Below are 26169 nucleotides of genomic sequence, written 5' to 3'. Positions count from 1 at the left end.
TTATAGAATGAACTATTGTGGTTACCATTTTTACTAAAGGAAATATATGATTTTCTTAAGGAATGTTTTATTCAAATATAAAAGAACTATTACAGTTAACTCTGTAAGTACCAAATGAATATGTCGGGGTTATATCCAATGAAGATCTAACAAACAATGGGATGTGTGACTTCCGCCTCATTTCCTGTTCCTTGTTTGGTTGTGGGCTTAGGGCAGATTCACACAATTGATTGTCTGTTTACTCTAAATTGTATATAACTTGTATCCATTTAGTACTCAGAGAAGGAATTGTAGAGTCATTTTTACTTGTCATTCATCACATCAGAAAATATAGGATTTTCTGGAGGAACAGGCGAACTTTTCTAAAAAGAACTTATAGTATACATTTTATAAATAAAATACTTATGAACTCACCAGCTTAAATGTTGATCTACTCTTTCAAAATAACTTGTATTCTCAGGAAACTAGTAGACAGGTATGCGCTCAGGGATTCAGAGGATGGAGCATAGTAGCTTCATGTCTTGTTTTGTTATTTACTTTGGAGTTAATCTTTTTTGAATCTAATACATTGTAAACACTTTAATATTAATGCAATGGTTGTTTTTTACTTTGATTACTATGATGCATGTCTTGTGATACTAAGCATGACGTCCTCCGCCCCCGAACGTTTCCGCCGTTCCGGTTTGGGGATGTGACAGTATTTGATGAATATAGTTTTCCAATTCATCTACGCCTATGAGTAATGAGCTCACACTATCAACGTAATTTACAAGACCATCTAGAATGATCAAGTGTTGTCACCTACTCTATGGGGTGATCAGACATACCGTTAATAGTTGTCTGATTTGGACCCACCATTTCTAGTCATCCCGTATGGAGCTATCGTACATCAACACCTGATAGTGTCATGTAATAAAACTTTAATCTCCGTTCCTAGGTTACACATATTCTCCTAATGAGACTACCTAATATCAAACTTAATTGAGCTAGGTATCTTCCATGAGTCCAAGTTTATCCCTAGACTAGATTACAGTGCCTATAACCAAATTTAATACCAACTCTATTCTTGGGTGACACTAACCTATTTCTAGTGTATATATATTCCTTACAGAGCATTAGGTATTATTATTCTTTTATATTCTTACCAATGCTACCTTTAATACTATTATATGATGTTATATATTTTATCCTAACATAAAATAGAACCATATTTGGTTCGCATATAGCACAATATGTACATATATTAACTTATAATCCAGACAATAAGCATATAATTCACGTACGACTTTAACAAATATTTAATACTTTATTTATACCTGTATTAAATCATGTTAATGAAAGGGACTATGCACTCACTTGACTTAGATGAATGATTGGCCATTTTGGCAGAACTTCACCTAACACTTTTAGCTTTTCCTCTGACGTGACATAAGTACGAATATTACTAAATCTTAGGTTTATATTCCTGGTGACTAATGATAACCAAAATTCCTCACTAATCCCAATGTCTACATCAAGATCTAACAAGTAAGGATAAGCCAGGCAGGATAGTTAGGAGACAGGATCATTTCAGCGTATAACCTTTCTGAAATCCAACAACCAAGCCAACGTGACCATTCCAGACACCTCTCCCGTAAGTAGGTCAATCAACATAATGATATGGAATTACAGATAAATTATATTTATAGGTTCATAACAACAGCTGATGACTATAAATATAAGTTACACTGAAAGAACGAAAGTGTAACTTAACTTACATGGGGTGCACCTCACACATTCGAGCAAGATGCAGAGCAAAATCAAGAGAGGAAGTGTGGGAGGTGTGGGAGAAAGAATGAGGCTTGGCCTCTTATTTTAAGCCGATTTTGCGGTGCACGGCGTGCAAATGGGGTGCACCTCACACATTTTAAGGCAACGTCTCCCATCTATTTTTTCCACGAGTCATGCTCTCTGTTGTCCGCGTTTTTACCTTTTAGAAGCGCGTGTCGTGCATCAAGCGCACCGCGCGCGCTTTGCAAAATACAGATTTTGTAAATTCCATAACTTCTTCATACAAACTCCATTTTAAACATTCTTTATATCTCCGAAAACCTCTCGACGAGATCTACACCTTTTCTTTAGACTCAATCGGCTAATTTTGATTTAATTTTTAGCTCTTATTTTTATAAAATTTAATGATTTTGCATAAAGTCATAACACTCTCGTACAGACTCTATTTTTGTGTTCCTTTTACCAAAATTCCTATCTTAAAGAGCAGTACAATTTTCATTTAGGTGACTTTACCCAAAAGTCAACCATTCTCTTCGTGCCTTTTGACGTTAATAATTTTTAATTGTGTGGTTGCTTTTCTATCTTATAAAATTCATATCTCCTTAATATGAACTCCGATTTCTACGAAATTTATATTTTTGAGATCACGTCGACATATACTTTCAAAATATAATATATATATATATATATATATATATATATATATATATATATACATATATGTTTTTAGCGCACTTATTTTTATGATTTACGAGTGCTTTGGCTGATTTTTCCTATTTTTCCTTAATACGAAACTTGTATTATTATAGTCTGTAGCGCGTACGACTACAGGTTATCCTTTTTAAGGATTTACTTTTGATAATTATTACTTATTATGTGTAGCCAGAATTTGTTGGCTTTACATTTTCGAATTTGCACACACTGATGAAACCGTTTTCTCTCATCACACTCCACCAACCATCGCTGTCTTCTGACCACCAAAGCTACCTACGTTACCCTCATCTCTCTACAAGGAACACTAAAAAGCCCCACCATTTTTAGATCTGCACACACACCTTGAACCGCCCTCCCTTCACCATTAAACCCGACCAACTACCATTGTGTTCCGACCACCGGTGCTACCTACATCACCATCGTCCCTCCGTTGAAAAAATGAAAACCCCTTATTTATCCTTTTTTATTACACCACAACCTCATAATTGCCCATGTTACCACAACCACCACCTTTAATTGCCGTCGCCCTTGCTATGTGTCTTGATTTTCAGATGATACTGGTTCACCCCCTTTAGTTGTCGTCGTCGCCTATGTGTTCGTCATAAACCGTAGTCTTCGACATCTCTGCTATGTCTTTTGTTATTCAGAGGGTGATGGTGGTAGTGGAGGCATATGGTGGTGGCAATTTCCAGGTTTATGTGTGTATTTTGATGGTAGTTGTTGTGACAACATATGGTGGTGGTTGCTTCTGGTGGTAAACCCTAGGGCAGCTTGTGGTCGTGGTGACATGTTGTCGGCAAGAGTAGCATGTTGTAGAAGGTTAAAATGAACAGATATTCTCATACATTATGCATTAACGCACCAAAAAGCGTCACAGCGACAAACCCAACAAAATTTGAAAAACCTGAGGACTTTTATGCCAATAACCCACAAAATAAAGGGGAATTGAGATTACTTTTTTTATTTATTTTTTATTTTTTTTTATCTAGAGAGTGTGAGGGGGGGATTTTATTTTGTATTTTATATTACTAAATATATATATATTTTTTTTCATTAATAAAAATAGTAAAACATTACAAAAAGAATGGGACGAATTAGACATTTCATGTTTTTAAAGGATTAAATTCACAATAAAACTCAGTAAAAATGATATTTTCTATTGATTTTAAAAAATTTGGATTTGATTTCTGCATAATAACTATTTTTACAATTTTGTGTATATTATATTTACTATGCAATTTGCCATAGATGTATTTCAAAAACTCAAATTACGAACTTGCGGAAAGGAATAAAAGGATGCGAATATTATAATATAAAAGGATGCGAATTTTATAATATGACACGTTTTATAGGTATAAAATAAAATAACAAGGAATGAGATAATCAAAAATCATATTAATTAATTAATAATAAATAGAAAGAAGAAAATAGAGCTGATTCCTTTGATTTAAGTAACATCAGATTGTTTATGGTATTTAATTAAACTTAAACAAATAAAAGAACGAAAACGTTTCCTCAGTAATCTTTCAAACTAATCAAATGAAAAACATTAGCTGTAATTAAGGTTTTAAACAACGTGATGCAACTTGTGGGCATTATCGAACCTAAGTCACGGTGAGCCTTAGCGAGTCATGACGTTTTTCAAAACTTAAAAATTTTATATACATTAAAAAAGATAAATCATAGAATTATAGAACTATATCAAATATATCAAGCTTTTAGAAGAGTTATATTATGATTATATATATATATATATATATATATATATATATATATATATATATATATATATATATATATATATATATTAAATTTCTCCATCCTTAGCTACAGTAACTTTGCTAAGGATTTGGTAAAAATGGTCCTTCCTTTATATATACATGTCTACTTTTGGCTTTCTTTTTCCGTCTTTGTTTTTTGGGCACTTTCTGCCATTTGATCGATTTTTGTTGCTACGTGTTTGACGCCTGTTGTCTTCACCGTTTTCCCACCCAATCACTTTTGGATTGCTGGCGTTTTTTCCGATCTCATGGTTCCACCGGTAATTCTTCATTACCGACTGCTTTTATCTATCTTCCACCCAAACTTCTATCTTTCACTCGAATCCATCTTCTACACCTCGCCTGCTTCCCGCCGCCACCACAATTCTCGATTTTACGTCTCCTTTAGATCTTCTTCCCTCTTTCTCTTTCGTTGAAGCTCCACCGCTGTTTCTTTTCCTCATTCCTTCTTTTTGTTGTTGCAGGTAACTTCTCTCTGTTCTTCATCTCTCGATTCTTCTGGCTGTGCCCTCTCCGATAAACATCCACATTTTCGTTTTCTTGCTTCTTCTATCTAAAACTTCTCGCCACCGCCTAAATCTCCCACTTATGTGTTTCCATTAGGGTTCGATGCTCTTCCTGCTGTGTGGTGTGCGACAGATACGGGAGAGACAAGGGAAACATGAAAATTGAAGGGAGACGTTGAAGGTAGAGTCGCACGGAGGTCTTGTGGAGTTCGAGAAGGAGGGTCCGGTTGACTGTAGGTCGATGCATGATACAAATTATGGTCAAATTATCAGAATCACATAGTAGAAGGTAAGCGTTATGTTTTCAATTTTTCAGTATTTTAATTCCGTTTTAGGGCATTTTTATTCTGTTAGAATTGGGTCCTTTTGTAGGGTTTAAGTTGGATTACCAGATGCTGTGGGTAGATTTGGGAATTACACCATCATCTCCATCTTCACCTCCACGTAACAGACCCACTCATCCCCTATCTTTTTTTCCGGTTTTTATATGTTCTTTTGGAGATTTTACATGGATTCTGTACTAGAAACTTCAATCCAAACAATTCCCACCTTTGATTTCTGCCCTAATTTCCCCTCTAAAGGTATAGTTTTTCATATTTTTTATAACATGCTTTTAATTTCAGTACCTTTGGATCCGACTTCATAGTAATTAAAATATGAATTTCTTTTTGGAATTGATTTATGCTCAGGCTATTTCCCTTGAGTTTTTCTCCGTTGATCCCTCCAGAGATTCCTACTATCGGGTGTATCTGCTTCTAATCAGATATTTACAGGAAGGTTATCCACCGCCTTCTCCTTTTTCAATTTTACAAAAAGGGATTCCATCTGTTTTTCCAGTTCATCGGTGAAATCATACATGTAGCTTCACCGGATACGTTGAGTAAGGGGTTTTTAAGTGGTTAATGACTTTTTGATAACTATCAGGTCTTTTTTACTTGATAGTTGAGTTGTTTGTATGCAGGTAAAAAGATGGAAGGGACAAAGAGAGAGACAACTTCCCATACCCAAATATGCAGGTAGACAGTTTCCAAGTTCTTTAGCTACGAACATGCATCGAAATATGCTTCTTTTTGTTGGGTTCCTTTTTTTCATGCTAAAATATGTCTTTCTTGATGTAAACTCTATACAAATCTATACTTTTTGTAGCATAAAGTTGGTGGAGAGACATGAAAATGTTGTTACCGAAATTGAAATATTGCACACTTATTTGTTTTTGCTATTATCTTCTAAAGCTATAAGGTTGTTTCAGGTATCTTACCCATGGTCAATTCTGGATTTGATGCTAATGATCTACAGTTCTTAATCATTATTGTTAAAGCCTATTGGTAAGTGTTTGTGCTTATAGTGTGTCTTTTGTATTACCACATACAAGGGAATTTAAATTGTGTTGTTTTGTTTTTTTGGACCTACGCCTGATGCTAATGACTGATAGCTTCTATTATAATTTTCAGATTTGATGAATTTTGAATAAGAGATTGCATTCAATATGACGAGAAGATGGTGTTTAAGCAAATTAGCAACCTTTTCTCCATCACTACCATGAACTATATTAAGTTTTTTGCTATTATGGTGACAAATACAAGTATATTGACAATTTGAGTTAGTCTTTTGATAGTTGTTGAGCATACTTGAAGGGTTTTATATACATATCAGGGAGGGTGCATAGGAAGTCATTGTTTAAAAAGAAGCTTTTGAGACTCTCGTATGTTTTATCGTTTCGTTTTTATTAAATCTTCACCATTGGTCAGGAACTATTATTTTATGTTTTAAACAAAAAAAAATCATTTATCTTTAAATTCAACCCTGAATTAAATTTTGTAAGATAATTAGGTCTAAACTCACACAATTGGAAGAATGAAGTGTCGCTTTGTTGAGTATTTTTACCACTATGTCTTCTTAAAGTAATTGTTGTATCATATTCATATGTTCTTTCAGGAGGACCCTTAATACAAACCTGCGATTTTGCTGTTAATGCAACCTTATCTTGTGGCATGAAAAGATTAGGGGGTAACGTTGATGTCGAAAGAAGGTAAGTATGCATGTTATTAGTATTTATTTAGTGTTTCTGTAACATTATTAGTTTCGGGATCACTTTTTTTTTCCTTTTGCTTCATATTTTGATTCAAAGATGCTTTACTTGAAGAGTAAATGTGATTATTATCGACACTTGGCTGGATTTAAGACAGGTGCTGATAGGAAAGATGTTGCTAAAAGCAATTTGTTAGCCTACAAATCTACTCAGGTGGGTAGTGTTACTCATTACTGTTATTACAATTTGTTAGCTAAAAGCAATGTACCTTCATTGATTTGTTTTTCATCTATATTAATGTAATTAAGAAATAACAATGTACATCCACTTTCTATAACATAGTTCAACATATTTGACAATTATGCATTTGTAAATGGCCGAATTGTAGAGAATAGCAACATACTTTACTATGGCTACCAAACACCTTCCAACCCCCGCAACGCGGGGGACCCCTTCTAGTTTAATATAAAAAGTTAACAAAAACTCAATTGTTTTTGGCCCGAAAAAAAATAAAAAAAAAAAGAAAAAACAACCCGCGCCTTGAAAAAGAACTCGCGCGATAACGCACTAATGCACACCTTGACACGTTATTTTGACGTCACGCTTAACAAACACGTCTTTGTCGTTTTCGTAACGGCTACATCACGCCTCACGCCCATGACACACCTTGGTGTACGCCATGGTGCGCCTTTTAGAACCATAGTATAGTTATAATGTATGGATAGAATAGTTGCTCGAGAGTAGAGGTATAATCGGGGCAATGCAACATAAAATTTTATAATGATTAAATGAAAAAAAGAAGTTATTATTATAAATTTTGATTAAAATATGGATTGTATTTATCCCAATAAAATTGTAAAATCAAAGGTTGATAGAATACTCATTCAAAACTGGTGGTATAATCCGGGCGATGCAGCAGATAATTTTAAAATATGATTAAACTAAAAAAAATGTTATTATTATAAAATATATAAAATTTGATTGTTTCCATTCATGTAAAATTATAGATTGAGATTATTTTAGGATGTTACTATGGAGTGTTTGGGAGTGCTTATTTCAAATTACAAGTGTTTTTTTAACTCATTAGCTTATTAGCTTATAACGGTATCAAAACAGAGTTTTTAAAAATGTTTGGATTACTTTATACGGTGTAAAAACGCTATAAGTTGATAAACATTATTTAGTGTTTGACAAAATGGCCAAAAAGTGACTTCATGGAGATATGGGCAACTATAAGTTATAAAGAGTTTTGATAAGTTAGAGTTACTAACTTATCAAAAATGGTTTATCTTCAGTTCCACACCGCTATAAGTTGTTTTTAATAAAGTTGTCTATCCAAAAACTGAATTTAACTTATGCTGATGTGCAACTGTAAGTTAAAAAGTTCATTTTTTAAGCTTAGCCAAACACCTATATATACACTCATATACTTTTTTAGGGATGTGTCTATTCGTAATCATACATTACTAAATGCACCATCATTAGAAGGCATATGTGTATCGGTGTATGTGGTTTACACACATATTCATTATAGGGTGCTGCATATGTGTATGGGTGTATATAGTTACCCCCCTCCCCCACCACACACACACACATTCGTAGGTTTTGCATATCCTAACAAAGAACAAATTCATGGCAGCGGAAACATCAAAATCTATTCTAAGCTAAGCTAAGATCTAAACCCTCCAAGGACGACTAGTCTAAAAATATGAACAACAAAGATAGTCAATAAATACTAACCTTTAGCAAAACCAATTTGCTTGAAGATCCCTTGTGTGTGTCGATTTCTTGAAACTTGAGAAAGATATAACACATCAAGTAGAATGTTTCTAAAGTGTCACACCTAAATGGCTAAATGCTAAAACTTGAAACTAATGGTCCTAAAAGTGGTCCACTAGATTTCAAGAAGAGAGAAGAGAAAAATGGTATTCACAAGGTGGGAGCATTAGGGCAAGATTTGTAGGAGGTTGTAAGGGGGTATTTATAATTGAAGGTAACTTGGTGGAAGAAAAACATGATAAGGATAAATACAAACTTAAATCCTTATTTAATTCAAATCAAATCAGTTTCCACCTCCTTCCATACATAGTGAAATTCAAAAATCACTAGGGATAATCCCTACATGATTTTTGTCCGCTCCTACAGGTTCCAAAATATTCCAGTTACTCAACTTTTGAATACTTCTTAATTTATATTCTAACTCTTTTAGCTCTTGAGGGCAACCCTAAAAGGACTTTGTTATTATTCCTTAAGTTATACCAATTGGTTATGATATTGGACACCTATTTCATTTTCCAATAGTCTCCTACTTTGACAAGTCATCAACTACTACTGGTCGAATAGCTTCAATAATCAACAAAGTGTGTCGTCCTTAACATCTGCCGAACTCTGATCAAATCAAGAATCAACCCTTAGATAAGTGATCAATTATTCATTTGTTTCTTCAAGATAGTTGTATGAACTGAATCATGGATTTATGAATCAACCTTATGCTGGGGGAATATTAGGGTGATAGTGGAAAATCGAATTTCGTGTGGATTATGTAAGTTCACTTTCTGAACTGATATTTCCACCGTATGCCTAGGTTATAGGAAATCCAGTTTATGGTAATCCAAAAGGACACTTGTGTATCTAGGCACATAAACATAATCCAAATCGCCAGAGAGTTCAGTATTCATTTTAGAAGAAGAAGAGTTGAGAAAAGGGTTCTCTCTATACTGCTCAAAAAAGGATCCGTATATCTGCATGACAGATTAGGGAGCACCGCCAGGGGCTCTGCCACTTGGACCCCGCTAGGGGCACTACCCCTAGGACCCTGTAAGGGGGTACAACCCCTTGACCCCTGCTTTTCCGTCGTACCAGATTATAATTTGGTCTTATATATGTATGCAATCCGCATTCACCAAACATATAATATAGATTACAAATAATAAGCCACTTAGCTCACATGTTAGTTCCAATTACCGAAAATGTCTGGTGACACTAAAATCACCAAAACCTTATAGTTCTAAATTATGTTTCTCAATTAATGATCTATGATGATCAAATCTGACTACTAACTGAACACATCAATTTAGTGTGGGCTAGACCTAGCACTTCGATGTCAACATTAAATCACCGAGGGCCCACTGATATTGTTTATCCTATTAAGGAAAAAGGAATAATAAACTTTTACTATATAGTTTTGTCTACTTGTCAAATCACACACAGACTTACTCGTTATAACCACCAATTACGGACAGCTTTACACAACCGACTTATATGCAAAGAACTCAATGTCTCTCTGTTTTAAGAATAAAAGATAACATCATCTAAAAATTACTCGTCATAGAATCCATGAAGTAATCTATCTGAGTGTGGGTTCTGTAATACTTAAATCTCTATTTAGTACTCATAAACATTAGCCACAATCTCCATGCTATGTCTAATCACTATAGACAATCTACTAACACTTCATGACAATCTTAAATTAATACTTACTTCCAAGAGTATGATCTGTTTTGGAGGTTTGAGTAAATTAACACTCGGGAAGTGGGGATCTAAACATGAAAAAATGAAACACAATAATTGTCACAACTAGCATTTTTAGCTAGGAAATTTTGTTTTCATGTAAACATCAACTCTTATAATCTAAGTGGATATCATGTTCTATGCTCAATCAAAAACATCAATTTGAATCAAAACTTCTGAGTGAAGTTCAAAACCTAATTCATCACATCTCATATACTATATTTTGAACTTGAAACCCTAACATCCCGATTCAAACTCAGAATGGACCAGGATTCCCTTATTGGGCCTAATGAGCCAATAAACACATAACTTAGTCATCATGGGCTTTAATGGGCCGTAAATGGTTTCATAAGCCCTTTTGGGCCGTGAACCACTCTATTGAACCCTGATGGGCCGTAAACCCATCTTTTCATTGTAATTGGGCCGTAAACTATCTTCTTGGGCTTCATTGGGCCGTGAACCCCCTTACCTTATCACCATTGGGCCGTGAACCTTCAAAAGGACCCAATGGGCCAAAAACCTTCAACTTGGGCCTCATTAATATCGAATATAAGCAAGTATGGCCCATACTTTTTCTCCTTTCTTTTTCCTTTCCCCTTTCTCGGCTAGACAAAAAAAGGGAGAAAAACAATGGATAATTAAGAGTGCCACCTCATGTTTACAAGGTGGATTTCCATGCAATTATCCAACAAATCTCCATACTAATCTCATGTTTCAATGCAACCATCACATCTCATATTCTCTCCTCTCTTTCTCTCTTCTTACTCTCGGCCTAAAGCCATTCTCCCTCATCAAGATCATCCAAACTCCATTTCACTTCCAAACCTTCAATAAACCCCCCCCCATTTTCTTCCATAAACCCGTGAGTGGGTGTGTGTGCTCAAGAAGGTCCCTCCAACTCACATAGTAGGTCAGATACTTCACTTTTAACTTGGATAAATCCATCTTATGTTTAGATCTTCATCAAAACATCACAAATCTTGTGTTTATACTCCTAGAATCATCATATTTTCGAGGATCCTCTCAAGAAGACTTCTAGGGCCGAGATCCTTCTCAATCTTCATCAAAGACCGAAAACAACAACCCAAAGTGAGTTCATACCCCCTATTTTCGGTTTTATTATGTTTTGGGGGAGAATACAAGTTGTTTTGTGTAGATCTATGTGAATATGCATGACTATGTGTGTTTTTCATTACTTATTTGGTGATTATGTGTTGTTTACTTCATAAATCCGAAAATATGTTAAAATATGAAGTTTATCACTTAGATCTTCATAAAAACCATGAGAAAAGTATGTGTTGTCTTATATATTACATGTAAACTTGTAGACCTGAGATTTATACACTCAAAATAGCAAAAACAAGTGTTGTGTTCAAAAATCTATAACCGAAACTCAAAAATCAGCTTTTAACAGAAACGTTTTAGACTAATTACGAACTGTTTTGACCTCCTTAATTATAATATTTTTCAAAACTGTTTTACATGCAAAATTTTCAGATTCATACCTTTATAATGTTAGAAAATAGGGGATGAATAGATTGCTTGGATTCTCTGAAAGTCGTGATTCACTATCAAATTGAAGTATTTCGATGGTACAGATCGAACACTGAATTGGATGAAATTCAGAGAATGAAATATGAGAATGTATGTGAAAATGTTCTTTAAGATGTACCAGAAAAATGACCAAACAGTTACAAACTGTCAATAGACAGTTACAAACTGTCATAAAACTACCAAACCTGTCATTAAACGGATCTCAGGGAAAAAAGGGTCTGCCCCTGGGACCCTGCTCCCAGGGGCGCTGCCCCCGGACCCCCGTTCTTTTAGGGGCTCTGCCCCTAAATAACAATGTACTTTGAATCTTGATAAACTTGAACAAGTGTGCACTCCTCCACCATCCTAACTTGTTCAATATTCAACAAGATCACTTTTGGTCAACAAATTTAATCCTATTACACTTAAATAATATTGATGATATAAAATCACCAACAAACCTCCCCCATTTAAGTGTAATCCTGATTAAACTTAAAACAAAACATAAACAACAACAAACTGATGCATGAATGAAATGTCGTGACGATTGAATTTCATATTAGTGTATTACTCAATCCAAATATTCGAATATCAGGGTGTCACTAAGGATTGAACCCTTTCTATTCAAAGTGAATACATGAAGATAATACACACACCATTTTACATTCTCATAATTTCTAACTTGACACTATATTTTACTAGCTTGTGTCCCATCCTTCAATAAGCATATCAAAGCCAAGTCCCAACTTCTTGAAGCAGCTAAACTTCATGCTTATATAGGTAGTTTTTTTATTCTTGCACCTGCAAATGCAATTTTTCAAAGAACTATTAAGAAATAAATTTTCAACCTCCTTAACTTGCAATACTGAACACATACCTTGGGATGATCATAAAAATGTGTTCCAATCTTCAAATATCAAGCTTTCCACATTGAATTCAACATCTAATATTGCATTAGATGGGAATTGGGTATCTTAATATAAAAGATTTTAAGTGGACTTTAAACCCATCCCTATAGCCGCCTGGTGCAAAAGATCTCTTGCTAACCATTTGGTTAGATGATCGGCTAAATTCAACTGAGTTCTTACAAACTCCACAGATATCACACCAGTCATGATGAGCTCACGAATCATGCTATGTCTAACACCTAAATGTCTAGACTTTCCATTGTACACTTGACTATAAGCCTTAGCCAAGGTTGCGGCATTATCACATCTGATAGAAATGGTAGATATCGGTTTGGGCCATAATGGAATTTAATAAATCAAATTCCTTAACCACTCAGCTGCTTTACCAGCAGCAGACAATGCAACAAACTCAGACTCCATGGTTGAGTTAGTAATACAAGTTTGTTTCTTAGATGCCCAAGAAATGGCACCTCCTCCAAGAAGAAACACCCAACCACTTGTAGAGGAGTGATCCTCTAAGTTATTAATCCAGCTGACATTTGAATAACCATCCAAAACAGAAGAATATCCACTATTAGTTAAACCATAATTCATGGTCCTTTTCAAGTACTTGAATACTCTACTCACAGCTTGCCAATGATGTGAACTAGGATTACTAGTATATCTACTAAGCATTCCCACAGCATATCCTATATCAGGCCTAGTACTAACCATGTCATACATTAGACAACCAATAGCCCTAGAATATTCAAGTTGAGACACTGGAGATCCTTTATTTAGTAAAAGCTTGAGACTAGGATTGTAACATCCCAATTTTCAAGTCCAAAAATTTCTTTTTAATTAACTGTCTCATAAAAACATTCATAAGAAAATACTATGAAAACACATCATCTCATAAAACAATGTATCATGTCTGAAAACCCAAGTCAAAAAATAATAACATATCAGAGTACAATCCCAGAAAACTCCATGCGGAAATCATGTGTGTGTGTGTGATGCGCTGCTACACTGCCGGCTCCTTCCCCTTAGACGAAGAGGTACCTGAAACCCAAAACTAAAACTGTAAGCACAAAGCTTAGTGAGTTCCCCCATCATACCACATACCATACAGACATATCGCATTCATACTGCCGGGCAATTCTGGGGTGCCCGACCTACCCAGTACGGCCATTCTGGGGTGCCGACCTACCCGTGTCAAGCCATTCTGGGGAGCTGACCTACCCATGTCAAGCCATTCTGGGGTGCTGACCTACCCTTCGGTCCTATCAACCGAACCTCGGGGACTATTCCACCCCCTACTGCTACTATCACATATATCATAACGTAAACATACTGTCAGACGTTTCTGGGGGGTCCGACTTACCCTTCGGTCCTAACAACCGAACTTGAGGACTATTCCCTCCCTACTACCACTATCACATATAACATATCATGCCAGCATATAATCATATCATCACATACTGTCAGACATATCTGGGGTGTCTGACCTACCCTCCGGTCCTAACAACCGGACCCTACTACTATCACATATACATATCGTGCTAGCGTATAACATATCAGGTAGTAGCACACCTAGATGAGTATCACAAAGACAATCATCCAATCATACAACTCCTACTGGTGAGCCGACATTGTGGTCGTAGACCCACCGCTACTGGAAGGTAACTCACCTCGAACGAGTAGCTACTGATAATCTGTGCAGAAATTCTCTGTCTGCTGCTGCTCCGGAAATCCTCCGGCTATAATCCCCACAAAACACTTAATCAGAGTCTGATATCTATTCTTAGGGTAAAATGACCATTTTACCCCAGACCAAGTCCATGTCAAAGTCAAAGTCAACTTCCAGTTGACCCGACTCGCCGAGTTGGGTCGCCAACTCGTCGAGTCCCTATCTCTTCAACTGTCCTCATCCACGACCCTACTCGTCGAGTTTAGCGACGACTAGACAAGTTCCTCTTCGATATGAACATCGAATGAACCTTCATCCGACTCGCGGAGTTGTATGAACAACTCGTCGAGTTCACCTTCATCTGATGAACAAGTTCTGACCTTGACTCGCCGAGTTGTATGAACAACTCGTCGAGTTCATCTTCAACCATAAGGAGATTGCCTTGGACTCGCCGAGTCTGTTCTAGCACTCGTCGAGTCCCATGAACTCCAGGTCTAAGGCTAAGTCCAATACATTGGGTCACTCCTTCGGACCTTCTACAACCTTTCTAACACCCAACTGAGTTCTTTTGACCCTCAACAGACATGGGACTTTATGCCTTGGACTCGTCGAGTCCCAAGAACGGACTCGTCGAGTCGATAACGTCCACACTCTAAATCCTTGATTTCTGATGTACAACCTTTGACCAAAAGATAGATCCAAGCCCCTAAGCTCGATCTAGCACGTAAAGTTTCGAACTTTACGTGCATGCATGGGACTTTTGAGCCTAAAAGGCTCTAAAATGGCTCTTATGTTGCATGGGGCCTTCCTTGAGTGCAAAAGCAACCCAAATCTGCCTTGTGACCCCTCCCAAGACTTAGATCCGAAGTCTTGACCCCCAACCATGTTTGCAATCATGGTTGGATACCTCATATGGCTTAAAAAGTCCTAAATCTTCCCCAAATAGGGATCTAACAAACAAGCAAGCAAGGTACAAACTTTATACCTTTCAAAGACTGCAAATGATGAACCAAACTCGAATCCTTCAGTCTCCTCTTGATCCTTCTATGTTCTTCCTCCTTCCTTGAGGTCAAAACCCACAAAAATCACTCAAAAGCCTTAGATCTTGCACCAAAACACTTAGGGTTTGATATGGAGGGTTTCTGGGAGCATAAAGGGGCGATGGAGGCTGTATAAGGTTGTTTAAATAGGGTGCAAACCCTCAGATTATGGTTTTGTCCAGTCAGAGCCTACTCGTCGAGTCCGGGACCCGACTCGTTGAGTCCATCACTTAAATCCCGCGTCTCATCCCGCTTCTACTTGGCGAGTTGGGTCTTCAACTCGCCGAGTCCCAGGCCAAAAATATAACATTACTTAAATAAAATACATACCAGGAACCAGGTGCTACAAATTCCCCCACTTATTTTAGACTTCGTCTTCGAAGTCTGCTGCTCGATCCTGGAATAGCTCTGGGTAATGCTCCATCATCTCATCCACCGGCTCCCAGGTCCATTCCGAGCCCTTCCGGTGCTGCCATTGCACCTTCATGAGCTCCACCCTCTTGTTCCTCAGATCCTTCGACTTTCGGTCGAGAATCGCTACAGGTCGCTCAATGTAATTCAGGCTGTCATCGTCCTGAATATCCTCTAATGGTACCACTGCCGAGTCGTCCACCAAACATTTCCGTAACTGGGAGACGTGAAAAGTGATATGAATCTGACTGAGTTCGGCTGGCAGATCCAACGTATATGCCACCTTGCCCACCCGGGCTATAACCCTGAAGGGTCCAATATACCTGGGACCCAACTTGCCCCGTTTCCTGAATCGGATGACGCCCTTCCATGGCGACACCTTCAGAAGAACCATATCCCCGACCTGAAACTCCAGGTCCGATCGACGCTTGTCGGCATAACTTTTCTGCCGACTCTGAGCAGTCTGAAGTCTGCTCCGAACCTGCTGAATCCTCTTTGTCATCTTGAGCACCACTTCGGTGCTCCCCATGACCCTCTGGCCAACCTCACCCCAACATATCGGGGTTCTACACTTCCTCCCGTATAACATCTCAAAGGGAGGACAGTCGATACTCGCATGATAGCTATTATTATACGAGAACTCCGCCAACGGAAGTTAGGTATCCTAGCTACCTCCGAAGTCTAAAACACATGCCCGAAGCATGTCCTCTAGCGTCTGGATGGTCCGCTCGCTCTGACCATCCTTCTGCGGGTGAAAGGCGGTGCTAAAATGCAGACGAGTACCCAGCTCGTCATGAAACTTCTTCCAAAACCTGGAAGTGAACCGCACATCCCTGTTGGAAATCACTGAAACTGGCACTCCGTGCCGAGCTACCACCTCTCGGATATAGATGTCGGCCAACTTTTCGGCCAAAATGCTCTCCTGGATCGGTATGAAATGGGCACTCTTGGTCAACCGATCCACGATTACCCAAATCGAATCCATTCCCCGTGCAGTCTTGGGAAGCTTGGTGATGAAATCCATGGTAATATCTTCCCATTTCCACATGGGAATATCTAGCGGCTGCATCTTACCATGTGGCCTCTGGTGCTCGGCCTTGACCTTCCTGCAGGTCAAGCACTGCTCCACATACCATGCTACGTCCCGCTTCATGCAGGGCCACCAATAATCAAGACGAAGATCTCAATACATCTTCGTCGCTCCGGGATGGATAGAAAATCTGGATTTATGTGCCTCCTCTATCAGGATATGGCGCACGCCTCCATGATAAGGGACCCACACCCTACGGTGAAGAGTCAATAACCCTCGACTATCATAGTCGAAGGAGGAAACCTGACCCACAATCCGCTCGCTCTTCCGATGTTCCTCCTTCATGGCCTCTTGCTGGGCCTCCCGAATCTGCTCCAACAGCGGAGTCACCACTGCCATCCTCAGACAGATACCCCTAATCGGCGCTGCCTTGCGGCTAAGCGCGTCGGCCACCACATTGGCCTTCCCCGGGTGGTAAAGGATCTCGCAATCGTAATCCTTCACCACGTCCAACCACCGACGCGGCCTCATGTTTAGATTCGGCTGATCCATGAGGTACCTCAAACTCTTATGGTCAGTGTAGATGGTACAACGAACACCATAGAGGTAATGACGCCAAATCTTGAGGGCAAAAACAACAGCCCCGAGCTACAAATCATGCGTCGGGTAATTCGCCTCGTGAGGCTTCAGCTGCCTCGAAGTGTATGCAATAACATGCCCTCTCTGCATCAGTACCGCGCCCAAACCTGAGATGGACGCATCACAATATACCACAAAATCCCCCATGCCCTCTGCCAGGGCTAAGATTGGCGCCTCGCACAATCTCTGTCTCAGTGTCTCGAATGCAGCCTGCTGCTCAGGCCCCCAGCGAAAGACCACGACTTTCCTCGTCAGCCTGGTCAGGGGCACGACTATCTTGGAGAAGTCCTGAATGAATCTCCGATAGTAGCCTGCCAATCCCAGAAAGCTCCGAATCTCAGATGGAGACCTCGGGACTTCCCACCTCATCACGGCCTCAACCTTGGCCGGGTCCACCGATATCCCATTCTGGTTGACAAGGTGCCCGAGAAACTGCACCTCGCGCAACCAGAACTCACACTTGGAGAACTTATCATACAAGCTCTCCCTCCTCAAAGTCTCCAGAACCTCTCGCAGATGCTCATCATGTTGCTCTTGCATCTTGGAGTAAACCAAGATATCATCAATAAACACTAGCACAGACCGGTCTAACATCGGTCTACACACGCGGTTCATGAGGTCCATGAACGCGGTAGGAACATTGGTGAGCCCGAAAGGCATCACCACAAACTCATAGTGGCTATAGCGCGTCCGGAGAACCAAGATTCTCCTTGTAGCTGGTCAAAGAGGTCCTCTCTGACCCTCATCTGATGATACCCTGATCGCAAATCAATCTTGGAGAACCAAGATTCTCCTTGTAGCTGGTCAAAGAGGTCATCATTCCTCGGGAGTGGGTAACGGTTCTTCACCGTTACCTTATTCAGCTCCCTATAATCTATACACATCCGATGCGACTCGTCTTTCTTCTTCACAAACAGAATCGGGGCTCCCCAGGGTGAACTGCTCGGTCTAATGAACCCCTTGTCTAACAGCTCCTGCAGCTGTGTAGACAACTCCTGCATCTCGGGAGGAGCCAACCGATACGCTGCCTTGGCTATCGGAGCCGCACCAGGGACTAGTTCAATCCTGAACTCTACCTGCCTCTCCGGAGGTATCCCAGGCAACTCCTCGGGTAATACGTCCGCAAACTCTCGTACCACGGGCACATCGCTCACCGTTGCCTTACCCATCTCCCGGGTATCCATCACAAAGGCAACAAATCCTGCGCAATCCTGCTGAAGGTAACGCCTAGCTCTCGCTGTTGAACATAAAGCTGGTCCTTGCTGTGGCCTCTCGCCCTGAATCACCAGCTCTCCCCCACTTGGGGTCCTGATCCGCACCAACTGCTGCATACAGTCAATCACTGCCCCATTGGGGCTTAGCCAATCCATATCGATAATAACCTTGGTCCCCCGCAAAGGTATGGGAACCAGATCTACCAGATAACACTCCTCAAACAGTTGCAGGACGCAATCTCGGTAAACCTCTGATGCTCGCACTGACTGGCCGTCCGCAATCTCGACCTCTAGAGGGCAATCCAACGTGCCCGACGACTCAGGAAACTTCTTGCTAAGCGCAAGAGAGACAAATGATCGGGTAGCACCCGAATCAATCAATACCTGAACTGGGATACCGTTCACATGGAACGATCCTAAACAGAGCACATACATAACATATCAAAATCACATCAGCATATCATAAAAGCATAAACAAGAAGTCATACCATACCCATCACCACATCGGGTGCAGCGCGTGCCTCCTCGGCTGTCAACTGAAATGCCCGGATCCGCACCACTGGAGCCTCTGTCTTGGCCTTCTAGCCATCAGCAACCCGCGCTGTCGTTGAAACCGGCGCTGCTGCTGGCGCTGCTGTCAACCTCGGGTAATTGGCCTTTTGTGGCCCCTCTAATTGCAATGGAAGCAAATCAGGTCTGTCATCTGTACTGTGGGGGCGGGGGCAGTACAATCCCTTCCAAAGTGCCCCGTCTTGCCGCACTTGTAGCAACCTGACGATACTGCTCTACAAGCTCCCTCATGCGGCCTGCCGCACTTCCTGCAGCGGCTCTAGCCTGGCTGGCCCTTCGACCTAACGTCGGATCCCTTGGGTTTCTTCCCCGAAACCCCTGTAACCTGCCCAGACTCAGCTTTACTCTTCCTCACATGCTCCAAATCGAGCTCTCTCTCCCGCACCCTGGCAATCATGGACTCCAGGGTCAGGCAGGCAGAGTAGCTGACATGCTCCCGAATATCAGCCCTCAACATATCATGGTAGCGGGTCTTCCGCATCTCCTCATCCCCCGCATATTGGGGTACCAACAATGCTCTCTCCCGGAACTTGGCGGTGATCTCCACCACAGTCTCTGTAGTCTGCCTCATATCCAAAAACTCCCTGACCAGCTGCTGAAGCTCGACAGCCGGCGCAAACTCAGCTCTGAATCTGGTCACGAAATCTGACCACGTCATAACCTCGACGGCTGGGGCTCCCAATGAGTCACCAATCAACTCCCACCAGTCTCTAGCTCTATCCCTCAAACATCCCGCAACAAAGCGGACCTTCGACCCTTCCGGGCAGAAGCTCGTCAACTGCGCAAACTCAATGTCTGCGATCCATCTCCTGGCAGCGATGGGGTCTTTCACCCCGTGATAATCCGGCGCACCACTCCCACGGAAGTCCTTAAAGGACAGTGTGCGCGTACTCGTCTGGCTAGACGCCATATCACTCCTGAATGCCCAGAGGCGATCCTCCATCAGCTCAACAATCCCTTCCTTGATCGACCCGAAAATGACCGGGGTCGACTCAAGAATGCCTCTCGTGATCTCAGACGCGATGAACTCGCGCAGCCCGTCATCCACCTGCTCGGATCCTACACCCGAGCCTGATCCTGATCCTGATCCGGAACCTCCTGCTCCATGTCGCGTGGTCACCATGCTGAAAATACACGCATAAATGTCAGGATCATACATACTCTCGAGAGGTCTAACACACTCTCCAAGTTTCCCGGTTCTGTCTCAACCTTCCTTGATTCGAGTACAGATCCTCTGCTTCCAGTAGTACGGGCCCATACTACCTTCCACATCTATCCGTACTTCCTCAAGGACTGTCTCGACTTCACCAGGTCCCTTAACCAATATCCCTTTCCATCTAGTCTCATCCCAGGCTTTCCTGGGGCACTCTCTGACCTACTCTCCGCCATCAGCTGCACTAGGAGTCCCTACTTCCCTTCCCTAACTAGCTTGCGAGTACTGTTACATAACCGCTCACTAGTTAGTTAAAGTTAGTCAGGACCCCTTAAGCACAAAGCAAGCAGCATTCGTGCATCGAGTAACCACATCAGGCATAACCTAATCAGGCTATCCTACTACTGACTAAACAGTCCTAGCATACAGCTCGTACAACAGGCATACAAGGCATCCTCCTAGATCCTTAGCCCTAATCTAGCATGCCGTTCTTAGAATCATATAAATCAGGCATACAAGGCATCCTCCTAGATCCTTAGCCCTAATCTAGCATGCAGTTCTCAGAATCATATATCATATAACTTATTATAACAAGTATGGGTATCTTGGGGAAAACTTACTTGAGCTCGGCTGGTCGCACGCATCACACACCTTGTTCTTTCTCAAAACCCTTTGACTCAAATTTTAGAAAACCATTTTCTTTGTAAAAATCTTTTAAATCCCTCGGTTTGAGTCCAGACACTCCCGAGGGTGTGTCCGAATCCCTCAAACCAGGGCTCTGATACCAACTTGTAACATCCCAATTTTCAAGTCCAAAAATTTCTTTTTAATTAACTGTCTCATAAAAACATTCATAAGAAAATACTGTGAGAACACATCATCTCATAAAACAATGTATCATGTCTGAAAACCCAAGTCATAAAATAATAACATATCAGAGTACAATCCCAGAAAACTCCATGCGGAAATCATGTGTGTGTGTGTGATGCGCTGCTACACTGCCGGCTCCTTCCCCTTAGACAAAGAGGTACCTGAAACTCAAAACTAAAACTGTAAGCACAATGCTTAGTGAGTTCCCCCATCATACCACATCCATACATACATATCGCATTCATACTGCCGGGCAATTCTGGGGTGCCCGACCTACCCAGTACGGCCATTCTGGGGTGCCGACGTACCCGTGTCAAGCCATTGTGGGGAGCTGACCTACACATGTCAAGCCATTCTGGGGTGCTGACCTACCCTTCGGTCCTATCAACCAAACCTCGGGGGCTATTCCACCCCCTACTGCTACTATCACATATATCATAACGTAAACATACTGTCAGACGTTTCTGGGGTGTCCGACTTACCCTTCGGTCCTAACAACCGAACTTGAGGACTATTCCCTCCCTACTACCACTATCACATATAACATATCATGCCAGCATATAATCATATCATCACATACTGTCAGACATATCTGGGGTGTCTGACCTACCCTCCGGTCCTAACAACCGGACTCTACTACTGTCACATATACATTTCGTGCTAGCATATAACATATCAGGTAGTAGAAAACCTAGATGAGTATCACAAAGACAATCATCCAATCATACAACTCCTACTGGTGGGCCGACATTGTGGCCGTAGACCCACTCCTACTGGAAGGTAACTCACCTCGAACGAGTAGCTGCTGATAATCTGTGCGGAAATTCTCTGTCTGCTGCTGCTCCGGAAATCCTCCGGCTATAATCCCCACAAAACACTTAATCAGAGTCTGATATCTTTTCTTAGGGTAAAATGACCATTTTACCCCTGACCAGGTCCAAGTCAAAGTCAAAAGTCAACTTCCAATTGACCCGACTCGCCGAGTTGGGCCGCCAACTCGTCGAGTCCCTATCTCTTCAACTGTCCTCATCCACGACCCTACTCGTCGAGTTTAGCGACGACTCGACGAGTTCCTCTTTGATATGAACATCAAATGAACCTTCATCCAACTCGCCGAGTTGTATGAACAACTCGTCGAGTTCACCTTCATCTGATGAACAAGTTCTGACCTTGACTCGCCGAGTTGTATGAACAACTCCTCGAGTTCATCTTCAACCATAAGGAGATTGCCTTGGAGTCGCCGAGTCTGTTCTAGCACTCTTCGAGTCCCATGAATTCCAGGTCTAAGGCTAAGTCCAATACATTGGGTCACTCTTTCGGACCTTCTACAACCTTTCTAACACCCAACTGAGTTCTTTTGACCCTCAACAGACATGGGACTTTATGCCTTAGACTCGTCGAGTCCCAAGAACGGACTCGCCGAGTCGATAACGTCCACACTCTAAATCCTCGATTTCTGATGTACAACCTTTGACCAAAAGATAGATCCAAGCCCCTAAGCTCGATCTAGCACGTAAAGTTTCGAACTTTACGTGCCTGCATCGGACTTTTGAGCCTAAAAGGATCTAAAATGGCTCTTATGTTGCATGGGGCCTTCCTTGAGTGCAAAAGCAACCCAAATCTGCCTTGTGACCCCTCCCAAGACTTAGATCTGAAGTCTGACCCCCAACCATGTTTGCAATCATGGTTGGCTACCTCATATGGCTTAAAAAGCCCTAAATCTTCCCCAAAAAGGGATCTAACAAACAAGCAAGCAAGGTACAAACTTTATACCTTTAAAAGACTGTAAATGATGAACCAAACTCGAATCCTTCAGTCTCCTCTTGATCCTTCTATGCTCTTCCTCCTTCCTTGAGGTCAAAACCCACAAAAATCACTCAAAAGCCTTAGATCTTGCACCAAAACACTTAGGGTTTGCTATGGAGGGTTTCTGGGAGCTTAAACGGGCGATGGAGGCTATATAAGGTTGTTTAAATAGGGTGCCAACCCTCATATTAGGGTTTTGTCCAGTCAGAGCCTACTCGTCGAGTCTGGGACCCGACTCGACGAGTCCATCACTTAAATCCCGCGTCTCATCCCGCTTCTACTCGGCGAGTTGGGTCTTCAACTCGCCGAGTCCCAGGCCAAAAATGCAACATTACTTAAATAAAATACATACCAGGAACCAGGTGCTACAAGGATCTATAGGATTGCTAACATGAGAACAATTCTCAAAGTCAAACTTTTTCAATATCTTCTTAATGTAATGAGATTGAGAAATTGAAATCCCATTGTTTCCTTGTTTAATTCTTATACCAAGAATTACCTCAGCCTCCCCCAAGTCTTTCATTTCAAAACTGGATGATAAAAATTTCTTGGTTTTATTAACTTCTTCTAAATCAGTACCAAAAATTAACATATCATCCACATATAAACAAATCATGACTCCTTTACCAGAAGTATCAAATTTGCTATATACACACTTTTCAGCTTGGTTTAATGCAAAACCATTAGACAAGACAACATCATCAAACTCTTGTTTCCATTGTTTTGGTGCTTGTTTCAAACCATATAATGATTTCTTTAATTTGCACATTTTGTGTTCATTTCCAGGCATCACAAACCCTTCAGGTTGTTTCATGTATATTTCCTCATCTAAGTCACCATTCAAGAATGAAGTTTTCATATCCATTTGGTGAATCACAAGATTATGTATAGCTGCAAGAGCTTATAATAATCTAATTGTAGAAATTCTGGCAACAGGAGCATAAGTATCAAAGAAATCAATTCCTTCCTTTTGTCTAAAGCCTTGGATAACCAATCTGGATTTATACTTATCAATTGTGTCATCCACCTTCATTTTTCTTTTGAGGATCCATTTACATCCTAATGCCTTGCAACCAAGAGGTAAATCAAACAATACCTAAGTATTGTTATGCATGATAGAATCAATCTCATCCTGAATTGCCTCTTTCCAGAAATGAACATCCCTAGAAGCTATAGCTTCATTGAAAGTCTTTGGATCCTCCTCAACATTAAAACAATATTGAAGTTGAGACACAGTCTCATTTCTTGTTCCTTCAACTAAATATAGTTGAAAATCAGATCCAAAAGACTTAGCTTTTCTTGCTCTTGTGCTTTTCCTAGGTTCTGGTACAGAACTTACACCACCAGAAACATCTTCAGGTTGATTGGTACTCTTTCTTGAAGATTGATGAATCATGTCCCTTGGTCTAGGTATAGTAGTAAATCTTTCTTCATCAAAAATAGCATCTCTTGACTCTATCACAGTGTTTACAGACACAGAGTCATTATATTCTATAACATAGAATTTATATGCTTTGGAATGCTCAGCATATCCAATAAAGATACAATCTACACCTCCCTCACCCAATGTTTTCCTTTTGGGTTCAGTGAGCCTTACAACTGCTCTACAGCCCCAAACTTTGAGATAACTCAAATTTGGTACCTTTTTACACCAAAGTTCATAAGGAGTATTCTTACTCCTTTTATTTGGAGTTCTATTCAAAATGTAACATGCAGTTAACATTGCCTCACCCCAAAACCCTTCACTTAATCCAGAATAGGACAACATGGAATTAACCATTTCTTTTAAAGTCCTATTCTTCCTTTCAGCTACACCATTTTGTTGTGGTGTATAAGGAGATGTGGTTTGATGTATTATTGCAGTTGATTCAAAATAAATTGGATCATAATATTGACCACCTCTATCAGTACGCAAGACTTTTATTAATTCATTTTTATGAAGCTCAACTTGTTGTTTATAAATTTTAAATTTATCAAGTGCTTCATCCTTAGAATGTAGCAAATAGACATAACAATATCTAGATGCATCATCAATAAAAGTAACAACATACTTTTTGTTTCCAAGGGAAGGTGTTGCATGGAAATCACACAAATCACTAAGTATACATTCCAACACCTTGCTTTCCCTAACAACATCTTTGAAAGGTTGTCTTGTGATTTTGGTTAACATGCATGTTTTACATTTTCCATTGTTTATATCAAAAGAAGGAATTAAACTCATTTTTTACATGTCTTTTAATCTCTTGTAATGAATGTGTCCTAGTCTAGCATGCCATAAATCGGATTTATTAAAGTTATTACTAGTACTAGACGAAGCCAGGCAAACATAATTATCATAACTAGGATAATTAATATTAAGCCTAATCATTCCATTACATACATATCCGAAACCCATAAAAGAACCATGTCTTGACAAGATATACTTGTCACTTTCTAATACTTGTTTGTAACCACAATTATTTAAAACAATTTCAGATACAAGATTCTTTCGAATCCCCGGTACATATAAAACATTGTTCAGACACAATCACTTTCCAGAAGTAAAGTAAAGTAAAACAAATCCTAAACCCTTTATTGGTTCAATTGCAACATTTTCCATTTTTACCACAGATCCATCTTCAATTGGTTGACATTCCTTGAACCAACGAAGATCTTTATATATATGGCTTGTTGCTCCCGAATCAACCCACCATGCAACATCATCATCCTGTACATAAAATGCCTCATAAATAACAGAAATATAATTCTGAATATATTTAGAATTTTACATGGAAACAGAAGAGGAACCAACTTGGTTCTTGCCTTTAGGATTGTTATCAAGTTCTTGAGTCCTTAAGGACTCTTCAATCCGTAAATGACTTCCAAGTTGAGTCAAAGTTAATTCCTCTTTCTTATGATTCAGATTATGTTTAAAATCTTTCCAGGAAGGGTGCAGTTTGTCAATTATCACAGCCACAGAAATGGCTTCATCCATTTTCAGATTGTGTTGAGCAAACTGTCCTAGGATCCTTAACAT

This window comes from Lactuca virosa, chromosome 3 (assembly GCF_052849685.1).
Source record: "Lactuca virosa cultivar CGN04683 chromosome 3, Lactuca_virosa_CGN04683_v6, whole genome shotgun sequence".
Classification (NCBI taxonomy): domain Eukaryota; kingdom Viridiplantae; phylum Streptophyta; class Magnoliopsida; order Asterales; family Asteraceae; genus Lactuca; species Lactuca virosa.
This window is presented reverse-complemented; position numbering follows the sequence as displayed.